This window comes from Oryctolagus cuniculus, chromosome 9 (assembly GCF_051225735.1).
Source record: "Oryctolagus cuniculus isolate XC-2025 breed Fujian yellow rabbit chromosome 9, ASM5122573v1, whole genome shotgun sequence".
NCBI lineage: Eukaryota > Metazoa > Chordata > Mammalia > Lagomorpha > Leporidae > Oryctolagus > Oryctolagus cuniculus.
In genome coordinates this window covers 68,843,311-68,862,113 of record NC_142875.1, presented here as the reverse complement: position 1 = coordinate 68,862,113, position 18,803 = coordinate 68,843,311, and the positions used below count along the sequence as shown (strand labels likewise).

The 18,803-nt window shown below is 40.1% G+C and overlaps 1 protein-coding gene and 1 pseudogene across 31 annotated transcripts in view; one reads left to right on the top strand and one right to left on the bottom strand.

Moving 5' to 3' along the window:
• CAB39L (calcium binding protein 39 like) overlaps window positions 1-18,803 on the top strand; it is a 120,774-nt gene that overhangs the window by 9,651 nt on the left and 92,320 nt on the right. For 10 of the 30 annotated variants that reach the window (XM_089304173.1, XM_008273846.5, XM_070048865.2 and 7 more), the window contains exons 2-3: window positions 14,529-14,669; window positions 16,182-16,255. The gene's annotated coding sequence lies outside the window, so the exon portion shown is untranslated. Of the gene's footprint in view, window positions 1-1,168; window positions 1,309-14,528; window positions 14,670-16,167; window positions 16,256-18,803 lie in introns of those variants that run through there. The other 20 variants (XM_070048868.2, XM_089304179.1, XM_070048873.2 and 17 more) reach the window with 7 other exon arrangements.
• Window positions 328-2,211, bottom strand: LOC100358728 (pre-mRNA-processing factor 17 pseudogene; annotated as a pseudogene). Its single transcript, XR_016213280.1, has one exon. The product of XR_016213280.1 is annotated as a pre-mRNA-processing factor 17 pseudogene (transcript).

The following is an 18,803-nucleotide window of genomic DNA, read 5'->3' as shown; positions in this document are numbered from 1 at the left end:
CGGCACACCGGGTTCTAGTCCCGGTTGGGGCGCCGGATTCTGTCCCGGTTGCCCCTCTTCCAGGCCAGCTCTCTGCTGTGGCCCGGGAGTGCAGTGGAGGATGGCCCAAGTGCTTGGGCCCTGCACCCCATGGGAGACCAGGAAAGTACCTGGCTCCTGCCATCGGATCAGCGCAATGCGCCGGCCGCAGCGGCCATTGGAGGGTGAACCAATGGCAAAGGAAGACCTTTCTCTCTGTCTCTCTCTCACTGTCCACTCTGCCTGTCAAAAAAAAAAAAAAAAAAAGTAGTTAAATATGACATTGGATCAAAAATGATCCTAGATAGTTTAAGGCTTAATCTCCTAATCCCACAGTTTAATCAGACCACCCAGCTGCACGTTATGACTTTAGATGTTTCATGAGGGTGCCACACTGCGCCTATACACACTTTATCATGAGCTTTAAACTGACTATAGAGTTTTGTGGTCTTCCAGTCCCAAATGTTTAATTTTCCATTTCCATCTCCTGAAATCACATAGCTCATGTCTGGTGAAAAGTCCACCTGACAAGCATAACCTGCTACCATGTGGCCCTTAAAAATTTTTTTCTTATTTAATCTAAATCTGTTCTGGGCTCCAAAAATTAAGATTTGGTTGTCCATTGATTGGCATGCTAGCCATTTCCCATTTGGAGACAAAGTCACTGCAGGCATTGAGTGCATACTGGGTTCTGCTATATACTTGAAATCCACAGGGATGTCCCATTCCCAAACTCTTAGGCTCTTATCATCAGATGTACTAACAAATCTCCTGTTTTCATCAACAAAAACAATGGTATTGACAGCTCCCAAATGCCGATCATATTCCTGCACAATTTCTCCACTTCGAATGTCCCATTGCACAATCTTTTTATCAGACATCCCAGGCACAAAGAGATTTTGCTTGTCTTCATCAGGATTGAATTTGACACAGTAGGGCACTTTTCGGTTTGTAAATCTTGATATACACTGTCCTGTCTCAGTGTCCCAGAGCTTCAGGTGTCTGTCATAGGCTGCACTACGAAACTGTGTTCCTGCGGTGTTGAAGCAGATGTCCCTTCGGCTTTACTGTGACCAATAAATGTTCTCAGACAGCAGCGGTCTCCATAAACCTCCCACAACTTAATTTTACAGTCCATGGAGCAAGACAGCAACAAATGGCCAGAGAGAGGAAACAGTCTGACTGCACTGACGCCCTTGGTGTGTCCAGACCATATGTGAATCTGTTTTTTGGGAAGATAACACTTCTCAGGTGGCACCCTTGACCGTAGATTTACACCAACATCCTGAGGTATGTGAAGGTAGCACCTGCCTTGATAGTCATACATTTCTTTAACATGTAAGATTGTCTTCTCCTCCCCAGGTTTCTCATCTTCCAGTTTGCCTTTTTTCTGCCTCTTTGCTGTGATTTCATCCAGCTCTTTTTGTTCTTCTTCTGAAGCTTTGGCTACATCTTTTTCATCCACATATTTTGCCCATGGTCCCAAGAAACCATCAATATTAGATGCATCATTTTCTTTGAACTTTTTCCTCTTTTCTGTTTTCTTCTGACCAGTTTCAAACACAGTTAAACCTTGATTTTTTTCAGCTTCTTCTACAGAACCAATATATTTGGCAGACACTTGGTTATCTAATGAAGGATCCAGTGCATAACCATATGTGGCACAAGTTCTTCTCTGCTGTTCAAACATGAAGTCATTGATGTTAGCTGGTTCACCATATCCAGAAAGCATATTTCTGGGGCAGCCATTTGCTGAGTTCTAAAGGGATTTTCTGGTCCAAACTCAGGAGCAAACATTTTCTCATATGTAGGATTATACTGAACTTCTTTGACAGCAGGGTCAAGGTGAACACCAGTCTCCAAATCTTCCTTAACTGCCACCTCTGGAGCCGAGTCCACCGCCACTGCCAGCGAGGGCTTGGCCGAAGGCGATTTAGTCAGATGCATGAGAGACTCGGCGGCTGGCAGCAGACATCGGCCGCCTTCACTGTCCGAGTCAGATTCGGACCCCGAACCCGAACCGTAGGAAGCGGCCAGAGCTGCAAGAGCAGCCGACATGACGGCAAACTGATCCTCTGCGGACACCATGCCCAGGCGGAAGGAGAAGCGGCTTCCAGGTCCTGACAGACAGCCATGAAGCACATTATTTACTTCCTTGGCTAAGAAATTATTTGTAATATTTTGAAAAAAAAAGATTAATTATTATTTGAATAGTTTCTATTGGATTAAGAGGTTGGAAACATTTACCTAAGGAACCAGTTTAACAGCTGGTCACTTTCACGACCTGGAGGACTAGATTCTCTATTTTCCTTATTAATCTAGTGCATCTCACCATCGCCTTTCTGGTCTTTAACCAATATGACCAATTATGAGGTTAAATTAAACAGTGTAACTGAAAATAAAAAAGATTTACAACAGTATCCAGATCAAAATGACCACCACAGTTTATGTTGTTTATCAGCAAAATTGATTAAATGCCTGAATAATGGGGATTTCCATTCATTACTGCCAATGTGGTATATGGGAACATTCAGAAGGAAGTTTTATGTGTGTGTGTGTGTGTGTGTACACATATGTATGTATATATGTAATTTGACTTTTTTTTAAGGATTGTGGGATCCTTTTCTAGGTAAACCTCCTGTGACTTCTCTGTTTATAATCTTATTTGTTCTGCTGCTTAAACTATCATTTTTAATACAAAAAGCTTCTACATGTATGTCAAATTCTGCTCTCTTGAGCACTTTGCATACTTTTAGTTGGCCTTTTTGGGACCTGATCTACTCCTTTTGTAGACAGTTCTTCCCTCTTGTATATTTGTTGTCTTAATTAATGATGTAGCCATCTTCTCTGTGGCTCAGATTTAAAACGTCAGATTCTTACCTCTCTCTTTTGCCCAAGTGAAAATCTGTAGCTTCAGTCGCCAGAACGGCTTTCCTCTTCACCTTCCTACTCACTGCCACTGCCCTAATTTAGCTACTCTTTTTCTTTCCCTTAAAGACAACATTTTATGTGCCATTAAATTATTGACAAAGTCCATTCCCTTCAGCTTGGAATTTATGTTAGTTAAGATATAGATTTGGCAACTTTGTTGGAGAAGCTAAAAAAAAATTATAGTCTTTAAAAGAAAAGTTTACTTTTTTCTTGTGTAAAAGTGTGAGTGGATCTGGTAGCTGTGCTGCACACAGTTGGTTGGGGCTGATGCCCCTGTCCTGTTGCTCTGCCACCCTAATCATGCACCTCCATCTTGTGGACCAAGATGCCTGCTTCACATTCTGCCGTTGAAGGGTTAAAGCTATTATGGCAGGGAACACAATATTTGCAAGTAGTAGTAGGAGTAGAATTGACTTCTTAGCATGATTTTAAAAATGTATTCATTTAATTTATTTGAAAGGCAAAGACAGAGCTCTCTCATCTGCTTATTCATTCCCCAGATGCCTGCAACAGCCTGGGTTGGGTGAGGCCAAAGCCAGGAGCCAGAAAAGCCAGCCAGGTTTCCCACTTGAACAGCAGGGACCCAACTCCTAGAGCTATTACTGGCTGCATCCCAGAATGCACATTAGCAGGAATCTGCAATTGGAGACAGACTCAAGACTTGAATTCAGGCATTCAGGCATGGGATGTGGGCACCCCAAGTGGCATTTTAGTAACTCAGACAAATGCCTACCTGCTATCTTAATTTTTTTAATTTACTGTTATACTGTCACAAATTTTTAAAAATTTATTTATATAAAGGGAACAAATATCATGTATTTCATATAGTTTTAAAAACATAATGATACTTCCCACCCTCCCTTCCCTTTCTCACTCCTGCCTTTTAAGTAACAACTTCATTACCTGATTTCAAGAACTTTTGGTGGTTCCATAAGATCTTGACACTTATGCTGGGGAGGGAGTAAGGCAGGGTTGCTTGTGCCGCTTACATACTGTGCTTATGGCCTATATTGTTACTTGTAGACCTACCACCTACATTGTACTTTGCATTTCTCTCTATAATAGTGGTTTCCACTGACAAAAATTACATTGTTTTGGAAAGTAATTGACATCTAGCTCAACCATTTCCTCTTTGAAATATAGATAGATTCCATTCTATCACAAGTAGTCTCTTCTGAAAAACAAAATAAGCCCATTGTGGAAGGCAAGATACATTCCTGAGTCTACTGAGGTATTACTTATTATTCATTTATTTATGTATGTATTTGAAAGCCAGAGTTACACACAGAGAGAGAAGGAGAGGCAGCAACACTGGAGCTGAGCCAATCCGAAGCCAGGAGCCAGGAGCTTCTTCTGGGTCTCCCATACGGGTGCAGAGGCCCAAGAACTTGGGCCATCTTCTACTGTTTTCCCAGGCCATAGCAGAGAACTAGATTGGAAGTGGAGCAACTGGGACTTGAACTGGTGCCCATATGTGTTGTCAGTACTGTGGGCAGCAGCTTTACCGCTATGCCACAGCAGTGGCCCCTTATTCATTTATTTATTTGAGAGAGATCAAGAGAGCTCCCATTCACTGGCTGATTCCTCAGATGCCTGAAATTGCCTGGGGATTGGCCTTGCCAAAACTGGAGCTGGGAACTCAATCCAAGTCTCTCACATGGGTGACAGGAACCCAGTCATTTAAGCCATTACCTGTTATATCCCAAGGTCTGCATTGACAGGAACCAGAGTTGGGTACCAAACTTCTGATATGGAACATGGGCATCTTAAATGATATCGTAACCATCAGGCTAAATACCTGTCCCATGAAGTATTTTTGTGCATTAACAATTGGCAAATGTTTGCTCATTTGAAGTGTGTTTCAAATAAATAATTGAGTGAGGAGGTCAAAGGTAGGCCTACCTGCTTCACATATAAAGTTTGATCTCTGCCTTTGAGAAATGTGGTTACCTCATACAAATCAACAAATGAAAGCATTAACATATAGAAAATGAACAAAGGACATAAAGTTATGATCACCAAAGCAAGATGATTTGCATGAAAAAAAATTAACTTGTTATTAAAGAAATATTGACAGTAAAAATTTTTAAACCTTTCCAAGGTAATAATATATTATTGAGTAGTGAGATAAAGATCCTTAATCATGTTTATGGGAATCTCAATTTGTACAACTTTTCTAGAAAATAATTTGTCAGAATCCATCGACAAAAAATATGTTCTTTTCCCATTTCCTAGGAATCTCATAAGGAAATGGAGATGGAATCAAAGACTGTGTTCACAGTGTAGTTTTGTAGTTGTAAAAAATTGGAAATAATATCCAGTGGTGTTAGGAATTATAACACATGTATCATGATAGACTACTTTTTCACCCTTTTAAAAAGAGGGTACTTAGTGACATGGGCATTTAATGACAGGGAAATGGCCACCATTTTCTGTTAAACATGTAGAATGGTAACTGGGAAAATGAAAATTACAACCCCAATGAGGTACTTCTACACAACCTCTCAGAATGGCAAAAAAAAAAAAAAAAAAAAAAAAAAAGGAAAAGAAAAGAAAAAGAAAAATATGCAAAGCAAGGAGAAATCTCAAGCTTGTTGGTAGGAATGCAAATAGTACAGCCATTTTGGAAGATAGTTTATTATAATAAAATTTAAAATGATCTTATATGCCCTAGAAATCCCACTCCTAGACTCCTAGATAGAAATTTACCAGTAAAATTTGAGACCTCCAATAGCTTCTCATCTTTGCCAGCAGTTGGTATTATCAGGTCTTTTTTTTTATTATTATTATTCTTTTAAATCTTAGCCATCATATGATATATGGAGTAATACCTCATTGTGGTTTTAATTTGAATGTACCCAAAGGCTACTGTATACTTCTTCCCTAATGAAATAAACCGTATTAGCCTTTCTGTAGATATTTATAGCAGTTATATTTGTGATCACCCAATTGAGGAAAAATACAGAAGTCAACTGGAAAAATGAATTCTTTCAATTAAATTTTTTTATTTTTAAAAATTAATTTATAATTCATACAGTAGGAGAACAAACTGCTGCGGAAAATCATGCAAAACATTCAAGAGAAATATTTACTAAGATCAATCTGTGGAATGTTTGCACAGAGCTATTAATCTTATCCAGCAGGTCAGTTTGACTTGGGTGATAAGCAGGTACTGTCTGTCTCAGTCATCTGGAAGAATCTTGAGCAACCCTTTGTTCTTTATATATATATATATATATAAATATATATATTTATATATATATATTCATTCCTTGTTTAATCCCAGAAGTGTCTTTCTTAAAATTAATCAGTAGCCTTCAGCATACCCTGTCTGAAGATATTTGTAAACAATCATGTTTTCTTTCTTTCTTTCTGTCTGTCTGAAAGGGTTTATTGGTGGGGAAACCCAACAGATGGGAGGGAAGGGACAAAGAAGGAAAAGAGAGCATAAGAGAGAGAGGAAGAGAGATCAAGAGACAGAGAGAGACAATCATGCTTCTATAAACAGTAATCTCCAACCTGTGAGAAAGTTACCTCTGCTTGACCTAAAACCTAGTTTTTCTGACTAGGCCAATGCATGCTCACTCTGTAATTATAAATGAAAATTTGCATAAATTCTCACTAGAACTTGACAACTTGGGAATACTGCCCAATATTCATTAAAATTTGTTGGGGTTTGTCTCATAGGCTTACATCACTCATTCTTCCCTGAATAAATCTTATATTAACCTTTCTACAGAGTTTATTTCTGTCAAAAACTTAATAAAGGAACTTCCTTTTAGTTCAGAAAAGCATAAATGTGTGAGGAAAGGGAATATAACTATATACTAAGTTATTCTAAGAACATAAAACTAAGCTGTAAAATATTACATTATGAAAACACTAAAAAAGTGGGATTTACCCCTTTTTGCAGGGATTGTTCAACATATAAAAATCAACAAGCATGAACATCTCGTTAACAAATTGGAGAATCAAAACCATATGATTATCTGAATAGATGCAGAGAAAGCATTTGATAGAATACAACATGCTTTCATGATAAAAACCTTAAGCAAATGGGATATAGAAAGAACTAAGACAGTCAAGACAATATATGACAAATGCCCAGGCAGTGTCATACTGAATGGGGAAAAGATGGAAGCATTTCTACTAAGATAAGGAACCAGACCACTGTCACCATTGCTATTCAGTATGGTTCTGGAAGTTACAGCCAGAGTCTTTAGGCAAGAAAGAGAAAGAGAAATCAAAAGGATACAAATTGGAAAGGAGGAAGTCAAACTATCCCTGTTTTCAGATCACATGATCCTGTACATAGGGGAACCAAAATACTCCACTGAGACTATTGGAACTCATAAGATAGTTGGTAAAGTTGTAGGATATAAAATCAACACACAAAAATCAGTAGCCTTTGGATAGACAAACAATGCCATGTCCGTTCTAAAAATCAGTTCAATTCACAATAGCTACCAAAAATTTAAATACTTTGGGATAAATTTAACCAAGGGTATGAAATATCTCTATAATGAAAATTACAAAGTGTTAAGGAAAGAAGTAGAAGAAACACACACACACAAATGGAAAAATCTTCTATGTTTCTGGATCGGAAGAATTAACATAATTAAAATGTTCATGCTACCCAAAGTAACTTACAGATTCATTGTGATTTCGGTCAAAATGCTAAGGACATTCTTCTCAGATCTAGAAACTAACAACCTTAAAATTCATATAGAAACACAAGAGATCCTGAAAAGCTAAAATAATCTTAAACCATAAAAATAAAGCCAGGGGCACCACTATAGCAGATTTCAAGACATATTACAGGGCAGTTATAATCAAAATGGCCTGGTACTGGCACAAAAATAGACACATGGGCCAATGGAACAGATTAGAAATCCTGGAAATTAAACCACACATCTACAGCCAACTAATCTTTGACAAATGAACTAAAATCACTCCCTGGAGAAAGTACAGTCTCTTCAACAAATGGTATTGGTAGAATGGAACTTGACATGCACAAGTATGAAGCGACACCCCTACCTTATACCCTACACAAAAAATGAGGATCTAAACCTAGGTCCTGAGTCTGTAAAATTGCTAGGGGAAACACTACAAGATATTGGCATAGGCAAAGACTTCTTGGATAAGACATCAGAAGCATAGGCAATAAAAAACAAAAAGAGACAAATGGAATTACATGAAGGTAAGAAGTAACAAACACTCAATAAAATGAAAAGGAAACTGGCAGAATGGCAGAAAATATTTGCTAACTGTATATCTATAAAGGATTAATATCCAGAATATATAAGGAGGTCAAGAAACTCAACAACAAAATGAACAATCCAGTTCAGAAATGGTTTCAGGATGTGAACAGGCATTTTCAAAAGATGAATTACAAATGGCTAATAGACACATGAAAAGATGCTCAGTATCACTAGACATCAAGGAAATGTAACTAAAAATCACAATGAGTTTTTTTTTTTTTTTTTAAAGATTTATTTATTCGAAAGAGACAGAGAGAGGTCTTCTATCTGCTGGTGCACTCCTCAGATGGCTGCATCTGCTGGATCTATGCTGATCTGAAGTCAGGAGCCAGAAACTTCTTCCAGGTCTCTCATGCGGTGCAGGGGCCCAAGGACTTGTGCCATCCTCCAGTGCTTTCCCAGGCCATAGCAGAGAGCTGGATTGGAAGTGGAGTAGCTGGGACTCGAACCGGCACCTTTATGGGATGCTGGCACTGTAGGCAGTGGCTTTACCTGCCATGCCACAGTGCCAGTCCCTGCACAGTGAGGCTTTACCTCACCTCAGAATGGCTGTCATCCAAAAATCAAAAATGCTGGTGATGATGTGGAGAAAAATACAGTGATATTGGGAATGTAAACTAGAATAACCCTTATGAAAGGCAATTTCAAGATTTCCTCAGAAATCTAAAAATTGATCTACCATATACCCAGCCATCCGATTCTTGAGAATTTACCTAAAAGAAATGAAACCAGCATATGTAAGAGGTATGTACCTGCATATTTATAGCAGTTCAATTCACAACAGCTAAGATATGGAATCAACCCAAATGTCCATCAACTGATGACTGGATAAAGAAAATGTGGTATAGGTACACAATGGAAAACTACTTAGCCATAAAACCAAATGGATAGATCTTTAAAAGAGGGGAGAGAGCGGCGCTGTGGCGCAGCGAGTTAATGTCCTGTCCTGAAGCACCGGCATCCCATATGGGCGCCGGTTTGAGACTCAGCTGCTCCACTTCCAATCCAGCTCTCTGCTATGGCCTGGGAAAGCAGTAGAGGGTGGCGCAAATCCTTGGGCCCCTACACCTGTATGGGAGACCCAGAAGATGCTCCTGGCTCCTGGCTTCAGATCTGCACAGCTCTGGCCATTGCCGCCAAATGGGGAGTGAACCATCAGATGGAAGACCTCTCTCTCTCTGCTTCTCCTCTTTCTGTGTAACTCTGACTTTCAAATAAATAAATAAATCTATAAAAAACAAAACAAAAGGATACAGTTGGAGACCATTATGCTTGGTGAAATAAACCAGTCCCAAAAGACAAATATATTTTTTTTGTGACTTGTGGTACCTAGTATATAGAATACAAAAAAACATGTAAGGTATATGAGTGAAACTGACATCTGGAGATTTGACTATTGCTTATAGCCTTGTATATACTCATGAGGAACAGTGGCCTTTCTCCTTACTACATGTTGAATTCTTTATTCAGTGGAGGACTAAGCTTGTGATTTTAAAATAATTTTAAAGTATGTTCTCACAAAAATTAAGAGAAAAAAAATGGAGGAGAGAGGGTGAGAAGTATCGTTATATTAATAAAACAGTATACCAAATCCATGAAATCTGTTCCCTACATATCACTCAATAAATAATGTTTTAAAGATTAATGTGTTTTGGGCTGGCACCGCGGCTCAATAGGCTAATCCTCCGCCTGCGGCGCCGGCACACCGGGTTCTAGTCCCGGTCGGGACGCCGGATTCTGTCTCGGTTACCCCTCTTCCAGGCCAGCTCTGTGCTGTGGCCCAGGAGTGCAGTGGAGGATGGCCCAAGTGCTTGGGCCCTGCACCCCATGGGAGACCAGGAGAAGCACCTGGCTCCTGGCTTTGGATCAGCACGGTGCACTGGCCAGTGCGCCGGCCGCAGCAGCCATTGGAGGTTGAAGCAACGGAAAAAGGAAGACCTTTCTCTCTGTCTCTCTCTCTCACTGTCCACTCTGCCTGTCCAAAAAAAAAGAAAGAAAGAAAAAAAGATTAGTGTGTTTTATTTTGATAAACTTTGCCCAATCATTCTTTTTTTTAAAGATTTATTTATTTGCTATATTTAGTTACACACAGAGAGAGGGACAGGCAGAGAGAGAGAGAGGCAGAGAGAGGTCTTCCATCTGATGGTTCACTCTCCAATGGCCACAACAGCTAGAACTGCGCCAATCTGAAGCCAGGAGCCAGGAGCTTCCTCTAGGTCTTCCCACATGGGTGGAGGGGTCCAAGGACTTTGGCCATCTTCTACTGCTTTCCCAGGCCACAGCAGAGAGCTGGATCAGAAGTGGAGTGGCCAGGACTCCAACCGGCGCCCATATGGGATGCCGGCACTGCAGGTGGCCACTTTACCCCCTATGCCACAGTGCTGGCCCCTCAATAAATACATTTTTAAGAATCACTCAACAATGGGGTTCAGAGAACTTCCCAGTTGATTTACACATCAAAGAACTGGGAGGGTAATCTGCCCATAGGGAAAGTGGAAATGGATGTTCTCTCTACCCATCCTCCTTGCTCTCTGCATTTCTCCTATTGACTGTTTGTGAATTGTACCCTTTATATATATAAAACTGGTGGTGGTAAGTAAAATACATCCCTAAGTTTTGTGAGCTGTAGAATCTCCACTTTGAACCCAGTTGGTGAGAAGTACAAGTTATATTCTTTAACTTGTAACTGGTATCTAAAGCAGGGGCAGTCTTGTGGGGCTGATCCCTTCACTTGTGAGGTCTGTTCCAGCTCAATAAGTATCATACATGAGTTAGAGAATACACAGTTGATGCCCATGGAGTTGTAGAATTGCTTAATGTGAGAACAGCCACACATTCTACTTCAGAAGTATATGAGTGCATAAACAGTCTGTTTTCTCTGTACAGGTGCATCAACGTAAATATGCTCAACTTAAAACAAAAAAAGGGTTTCTGGCTGCAATATACACAAGGCACAACTGCAAAAAAAATATGAATAATGAAGAATTAATAATTTAAAGCAGTCAGTATCAATAACAATAAAGGAAATTACAAAGATATACCAGATCAGTGCATATGTTTTTAAAAGCATCATTCTTCATCTTGATACCAGACAGGGCATAATTTAGGCCACATAGCATTGAGATGAAAAGTATTTATAGTGCCAGGCGCCGTGGCGCACAAGGTTAATCCACAGCCTGCGGCGCCAGCATCCCTTATGGGCTCCAGTTCTAGTCCTGGTTGCTCCTCCTCCAGACTAGCTCTCTGCTATGGCCTGGGAAAGCAGTAGAAGATGGCCCAAGTCCTTGGGCCCCTGCGTCCGCATGGGAGACCCGGAGGAAGCTCCTGGCTCCTGGCTTCGGATTGGCGCAGTTCCGGCCATTGCGGCTATTTGGGGGAGTGAACCAACAGAAGGAAGACCTTTCTCTCTCTCTCTCTCTCTCTGTCTGTAACTCTACCTCTCAAATAAATAAATAAAATCTTAAAAAAAAAAAGTATTTATAACCTAAAGGCTATACTTTGTTGTGGTTTTTAAGAGTTCATCTCTGATTTAGGTAATTTAATATTTTGTCATGCATTGCAAATGAAAACCAGTGTTTTTCTTTTGTAGATTACTGTGTTTTATTTTTTGTTGGTACAGAGGTCATGTATTGAAAATATAATCGTGGCCGGCGCCGTGGCTCAATAGGCTAATCCTCCGCCTGTGGCGCCGGCACACCGGGTTCTAGCCTTGGTCGGGACGCCGGATTCTGTCTCGGTTACCCCTCTTCCAGGCCAGCTCTCTGCTGTGGCCCGGGAGGGCAGTGGAGGATGGCCCAAGTGCTTGGGCCCTGCACCCCATAGGAGACCAGGAGAAGCACCTGGCTCCTGCCTTTGGATCAGCGTGGTGCGCCGGGAACAGTGCGCCGGGCGCAGCAGCCATTGGAGGGTGAACCAATGGCAAAGGAAGACCTTTCTCTCTGTCTCTCTCTCTCACTGTCCACTCTGCCTGTCAAAAAAAAAAATATATATATATATATATAATCGTGTTCTTTTAAGGGAATATAAATAATAAATAGAGACTACAGTTCACAAAAAATATTTTACAAATATTTGACAAAGAACATGTCAAAAGCTTTAATAAAGTCAAAAATTGCAAGAGATATAAGGAGCAATAGCAGTAGGCTGCTCATAGGGAATTTTAACACACCCTTTCAAAATAGTTCAGAGTAAATGGACCAGAAAAAATCACTCATAGAATCCTACAGATTTATGTCAAAATCTAAATCCACCAATAGAGAATATGTGTTTTCACACATATACCTGGATCATTCGAAAAAGTCATTTATATGTTAGATCACAAAGAAAACTTTGAAAAATGGAAACAGTGAAATTATGTCTTCATGCAGTAAATCTAGAAATTATTTTGTAATAAATAAAGGTTGACTTCTGGTTTTAGAAGGAACTGGGAACTCTATAAATCCAAATGCCCCTATACTTATTTCAGAAAAGCCATGCAGATCCATAAGAAGAGCAAATGAAGCCATCACCTTTGCCTTAACAGCATACTGTGAAATTATGGCTTGTAGGTAGGTCTGCATTTAAATTCAGCAGAGCTAGCCGTGGAGCCCAAACAGAATTGGCCAGTGAAATGGGACTATGTTTAGAGGAGTAAAGAACAGGACCTAGGGGGCAGCAGAACTCAGACAATAATTCTCACGAAGATCCACACTGTGACTAGCAGGATACTGAGAAGAAATGTGAGCCCTGTTGGACTAAAGGGACTTGAAAGACCAAAGAAGCAGTTTCTGGAAAATTTCTGGAACCTAGGAAGGGGCACTGAGCCTTCTTCAATGAAAGCTTAGGATGAAAAAAGAAGAGAGAGAGAGATGGTATAAATTAAGGATCACATTAAAATAAGATAGTAGACAAATCACCTGCTCCACCACCAAAAAAAAAAAAAAAATCATTGCTGGGGGTGGGGTGGGGGGAACAAACCCTAGTTAAAATTGGGTACTATTGAACTAAGGAATCCAGAAATTCAACTAAATCCCCTACTCCTATCTTTGCACATCTGTCATGTGGTCTAGGAAAAATCATACTCTCCAAAATGAACAGAAGATGGCAGGCAATATCCATAGAAAGTTACTTAAAGTGAAAAACAAAGTGAGAGTCAAAACATTTCAGCTGATGAAAAATCTCTGCCAAACATTCAATTACAGAGGTAAAGAAAACTATAGCACAAACCTGTGCTTGACTTCAATATTCTTAAAACAAGCATTTGCAGAGGGAAAACGTCTCAATTCCAAATTCTCTTCAACCCCAAAACAAATGGTCCAAAAGAGAAATATGTAATAAGTAAATTTACTGAACTCTGGAAGAAATGAAAGAAAAGAATGAGGCAATAAAAAAAAATCATCTTTTAAAACTATGCTAGAGATTTGACTGAATATAAGGGACACAGAGAAAAGGTTTGAAGACAACCAAGAGACTGAAAATTAAACAGATACGGTGAAAGGAAATATAAAATGATTAATATAGAAAATACATAACATTAGAGTTTCTAAGAAAAAATAGAGCTAATATTTAAAGTTGAGTTAATGAAAGCTCTCTAAAAATAAGAGAAGACTCAAATCCACATTTTAAAAAACCTTTTTGTGTGCTGGGTAAATTGATCCAGAGTATCAGTTCCAAGTCATGTCCTAAAAAAATTGTTGGACTTTGAAGATAATGAAGAAAAATTCCTTTGTGCTTCCAGGCAGAAAGAAGAGGTTAGGTTAGCACAGACTTCTCAAAGGTGACATTCAGAGCAAAACAGCCATGGGATGGCAAATTTAAAGTCTGTGAAGATGTAAGCCAGTGATGATGGTTCACTCCCAGATTTATGACTCACTCCCAGAAAAGAAAATAAATCATACTGTATATAATATATACACACACATATTTGTGTGTATGTATGTAAAGGTATATATTCAAAAATGCAGTAAGCAAAGTCAAAATACAAATGAAGGCCGGTGCCGTGGCTCAATAGGCTAATCCTCCGCCTGTGGCGCCTGCACTCCGGGTTCTAGTCCTGGTTGGGACTAGATTGAATACAGTGAAAATGAAATTCAGAGTAATACAGAAAGAACTAATGAGATGGAGTGTGTGTTATATGACAGGCATTGTGCTGACACTGAATGTGTGCTTTATTATTTTGATCTTGCTGTTACAAGTTGAGAATTGTGATATTATTTTCCTGATGTGTTAGAGAGGTTCAGTAATTTGCTTCAGTTTAGCCAGCTACTAAGTAGGAGATTGAGATTGAAACTCAGTCTATAGAACTCCAAAACGTATACTTTTTCTGCTTCATTATTGCAGATGTACATCAAATATTGAGCAGAAAGATCATCAGAAACTAGGTCTGCTACTCATACCTGTAGTTGCTGCTGAGAAAATGAAGGTGGAGCGTCAATATCAGTGGTGTATACGTTCTTCATGCACATACAAAAGGAGAGAAGGGTAAGTTTTCCCTTATTTCTGGTGAAAAAATATAAACATACATCCCTATATTCATATTGATGTTAGAGGTAAATTTTACAAAAGTTGTCATTGATACTGAAGTTATTAAAAAGTGGAAACCAAAAGTATGGTGAAGCAGAAATTAAAAAAAAAAAAGAAACCTCGCAGGCATGGGTTTTCATTAGGCTGTTAATAGCAGGAAATCCTTCACCTCTTCCCTTTGTGATAAGTTAAAAGTGCTCTTTCACATTTGGTGCTGTAAAACAATAAAATGATGAAAGAGCTAAAATTTTACCAAGCATCTAATAGGAAGAGAGCATCCTTAAGTTAGGAGGGGCTTTGCATAGCCTATTTATTTATTTATTTATTTGAAAGGCAGAGTTACAGAGGGGGAGGGGGGGAGACAGAGAGAGAGAGAGAGATCCTCCATCTGCTACTTCACTCTCCAAATGGCCACAGCAGCTGCAGCTGGGCCAAGCCTTGGCCAGGAAACAGGAACTTTATCTGGGTTTCCCATGTGGGCACTGGGGCCCAAGCCCTTGAACCATCTTCTGCTGCTTTCCAAGGTGCATTAGCTGGGACCTGGGTAGGAAGTTCCCTGGATACTGGTGTAGCAGGTAGCAGCTTAACCTACTGTGCCGCAACCCTAACCCCTAAATACTACTTTTTATAGGAAACCACTTGAAGTAATTGGAATAGGGGCATTTTCCTGTTTTTGTTTTTGTTTTTGTTTTTGTTTTTGTTTTTTGACAGGCAGAGTTAGTGAGAGAGAGAGAGAGACAGAGAGAAAGGTCTTCCTTCCATTGGTTCACCCCCCAAATGGTCATTATCGCCAGCACGCTGCACCAATCTGGAACCAGAAGCCAGGTGCTTCCTCCTGGTCTCCCATGTAGGTGCAGGGCCCAAGGATTGGGCCATCCTCCACTGCCTTCCCGGGCCACAGCAGAGAGCTGGGCTGGAAGAGGAGCAACCAGGACAGAACTGGCGCCCTAACTGGGACTAGAACCTGGAGTGCCAGCACCGCAGGCGGAAGATTAGCCTAGTAAGCTGCGGTCCGGCCATTTTCTTGTTTTTTTTTTTGTTGTTGTTGTTTTTTTTTTTTTTCCTGTGTTTTCATTTATATGAAAGGCAGAGAAAGACAGACAGACATAGACACAAAGGTATTCTTCTGTTGGCTCCCTCCCCAGACATCTGTAATAGCCATGACTGGGCCAGGCCAAAGCCTATAGAACTCTATCCAAGTCTTCCATGTGTGGGTGGCAAGAACCCAGGAATCTGAGCCATCACTACTGCCTCCCAGGGTGTGCATTAGCAGGGATCTCTGTGGTTAGCTCAAGTAATGTGTTAATCTCTGTGCCAAATGCCTTCCCTATATTTTCCTCTTCAGATTTATCTTTATTTCATTATGATGGAAATTTAATTTGTGACTCTATATACCTAATAGCATTAAGAAAATATGTTATATTTTCTATAAAGATTTTGAAAATTAATTTTGAAGTGTCTTTTTGTCAGAAGCTGTGTTGATCAGTGACTGGTGAAGGCTGAAAAAGTTGAAACAAATTAGCAGATGATATACCACTTCCAAGGTAAGATAATAAGATAGCTTATGATCAGATTACAAATCCTCTTAACAGATTTATAGACTACATTGAACACACCAGAATAAATATAATATCCTGATGTAAGTTTTAGAAAGCAATTGCGGAAATAATAAATAATTTCTGTTTTCAGCTGTATGATAGACGAGATCTTGAATCCCTCCTTCCACCAAACATGTAAAATACTAGATTCAGTATAAAAAATTCTTTAAAATGAATATATTAAGATGTAAGAAAATCATGAAAACTCTTTGGGACTAGAAATAAAACAGTATATCCTGTAGGTAAACAGGTGCTGATATAACTGTATACTTTGGGGACACTCCTGGATTTCTGTTGGCACAGGAGCTATATACATGGACAAGGATGGAGTCTGGAAATAGACACCCTTGGACTCCATGAAAGTAAAAGGAAGTCTGATCAGAAGCCATCTTACAAGAAGCATTCAGTGCTGGATAAAGTTAAAATCTTCCCTAATAATTCCTGGTTACCAGCTCATAGTCACTTGAATTTGGGACCTACATTTATACTATTTTCATGAATCTAGAAATTCTACAGTAGAAGATTTTTTTATTTTTAAAATTTATTTATTTGAGAGGGACTGAGAGAGAGCGCTCCCATCTGAAGGCTTATACCTCAGATGCCTGCAGTGACTGGAATCAGGCCAGTACTGGAGCCAGGAGCTTGGAACCAATCCAGCTCTCCCATGTGGGTGTCAAAGACTCAACCACTCAAGCCAACACCACAGACTCCCAGGGTCTGCATTAGCAGGAAGCTGGAGTCAGAAACTAGAGCAGGAAATTGAACCCAGGTACTCCGAGACACAGGCATTCTATTGGGTGTTTTAACTACTAGGCCAGTACCTGTCCTAAGTTTTTTTTTTTTTTTTTTTAAGATTTATTTTCTTTATTTGAAAGAGTTTCAGAGAGAGGTAGAGAGACAGAGAGAAGGTCTTCCATCCACTGGTTCGCTCCCCAATTGGTCGCAATGGCCGGAGTTCTGCCCATCCAAAGCCAGGAGCCAGGAGCTTCTTCTGGGTCTCCTACGTGAGTGCAGAGGCCCAAGGACTTGGGCCATTTTTTTTTTTTTTTTTTTTTTTACCGGCAGAGTGGACAGTGAGAAAGAGAGAGACAGAAAGAAAGGTCTTCCTTTGCCATTGGTTCACCCTCCAATGGCCGCCACGGCCGGCACGCTGTGGCCGGTGCACCGCGCTGATCCAATGGCAGAAGCCAGGTGCTTCTCCTGGTCTCCCATGCGGGTGCAGGGCCCAAGCACTTGGGCCATCCTCCACTGCACTCCCTGGCCACAAACGGGACAGAATCCGGCGCCCTGACCGGGACTAGAACGCCGGCGTTGGGCCATCCTCTACCGCTATACTAGGCCATAGCAGAGAGCTGGATTGGAAGTGGAGCAGCCAGGACTAGAACCGGCGCCAATATGGGATGCCAGCGCTTCAGACCAGGGCTTTAACCCGCTGTGTCATAGCTCTGGACTCTGTCCTAATTTTTTTTTACTGACACATGCAAATTGTATATGTGATACATGTGTGAATTATATAATCATAATATGCAGTCAGGGTAAACATATCCATACCCTCAATCTTTAGCTTTTCTTCATGGTGAAACCATTCAAAATTCTTCTAGTTGCTTTTCTTATAAGAGAAATATTCAACACATTATTATTATCTACAGTCACCCTGTTATGTGTAAGAGCACCAGAATGTCTTACTCCTAGGGCACTGGTGTTGTAGCACAGTGGGTTAAACCACAGCTTTTGATGCCTGGCATTCGTATTAGGGTGCTGGTTTGAGTCATTTTGGGAGTGGAACTAGTAGATGGAGGATCTCTCTCTCTCTCTCTTTTTCTTTCTGAGTCACTCTGCCTTTCAAAGAACCACATAAAACTTTTAAAAATAATTAAATAAATAAAGTAACAACAACACCAAAACCCAAACCAACAACAGCTTAAACATCTACATATAGAGAAATGGTTAAACAAACTGTGGTACAACAATATTAAGGAACACCACCCAGCTCTTTAAAGAGAAAGAAGTAGTAGTGGTGGATATTAGGCCTTGCAGTTAAGACTGGTTAAGATGTCAAGTGTCCCATGTTGGCATACCTCCTAACTCCAGCTTCCTGCTAATGCAAACCTTGAGGCAGTGGTGGTGGCTGAAGGTGATAGGTTCCTTTCACCCACATGGAGGAACTGAATTGAGTTCTAGGCTCTTGACTTCAGCCTGGCTCAGTCTTAGCTGTTGTGGTCATTTGAGTAATGAACCATCAGGTTGGAGATCCTTGTCTGTCTGTTTTTTTGCCTCTCAAATTAAAAGAAAAAGAAAGGAATGAAATACCTCTACCAAATATGGCATGTAAAACAATCTAGAATCTGATATAAAGAAGTGAAAATAAGTTATACAGTAGAATGATCCTCATTAAAAATTGTCTCTGTGTTTTCAAACGTATGTCTGCATATGCCTAGGAAAAATATATGTAAGAATAGCTCTAAACTTTTAGCAGTTAAGAACTGCTAACTTT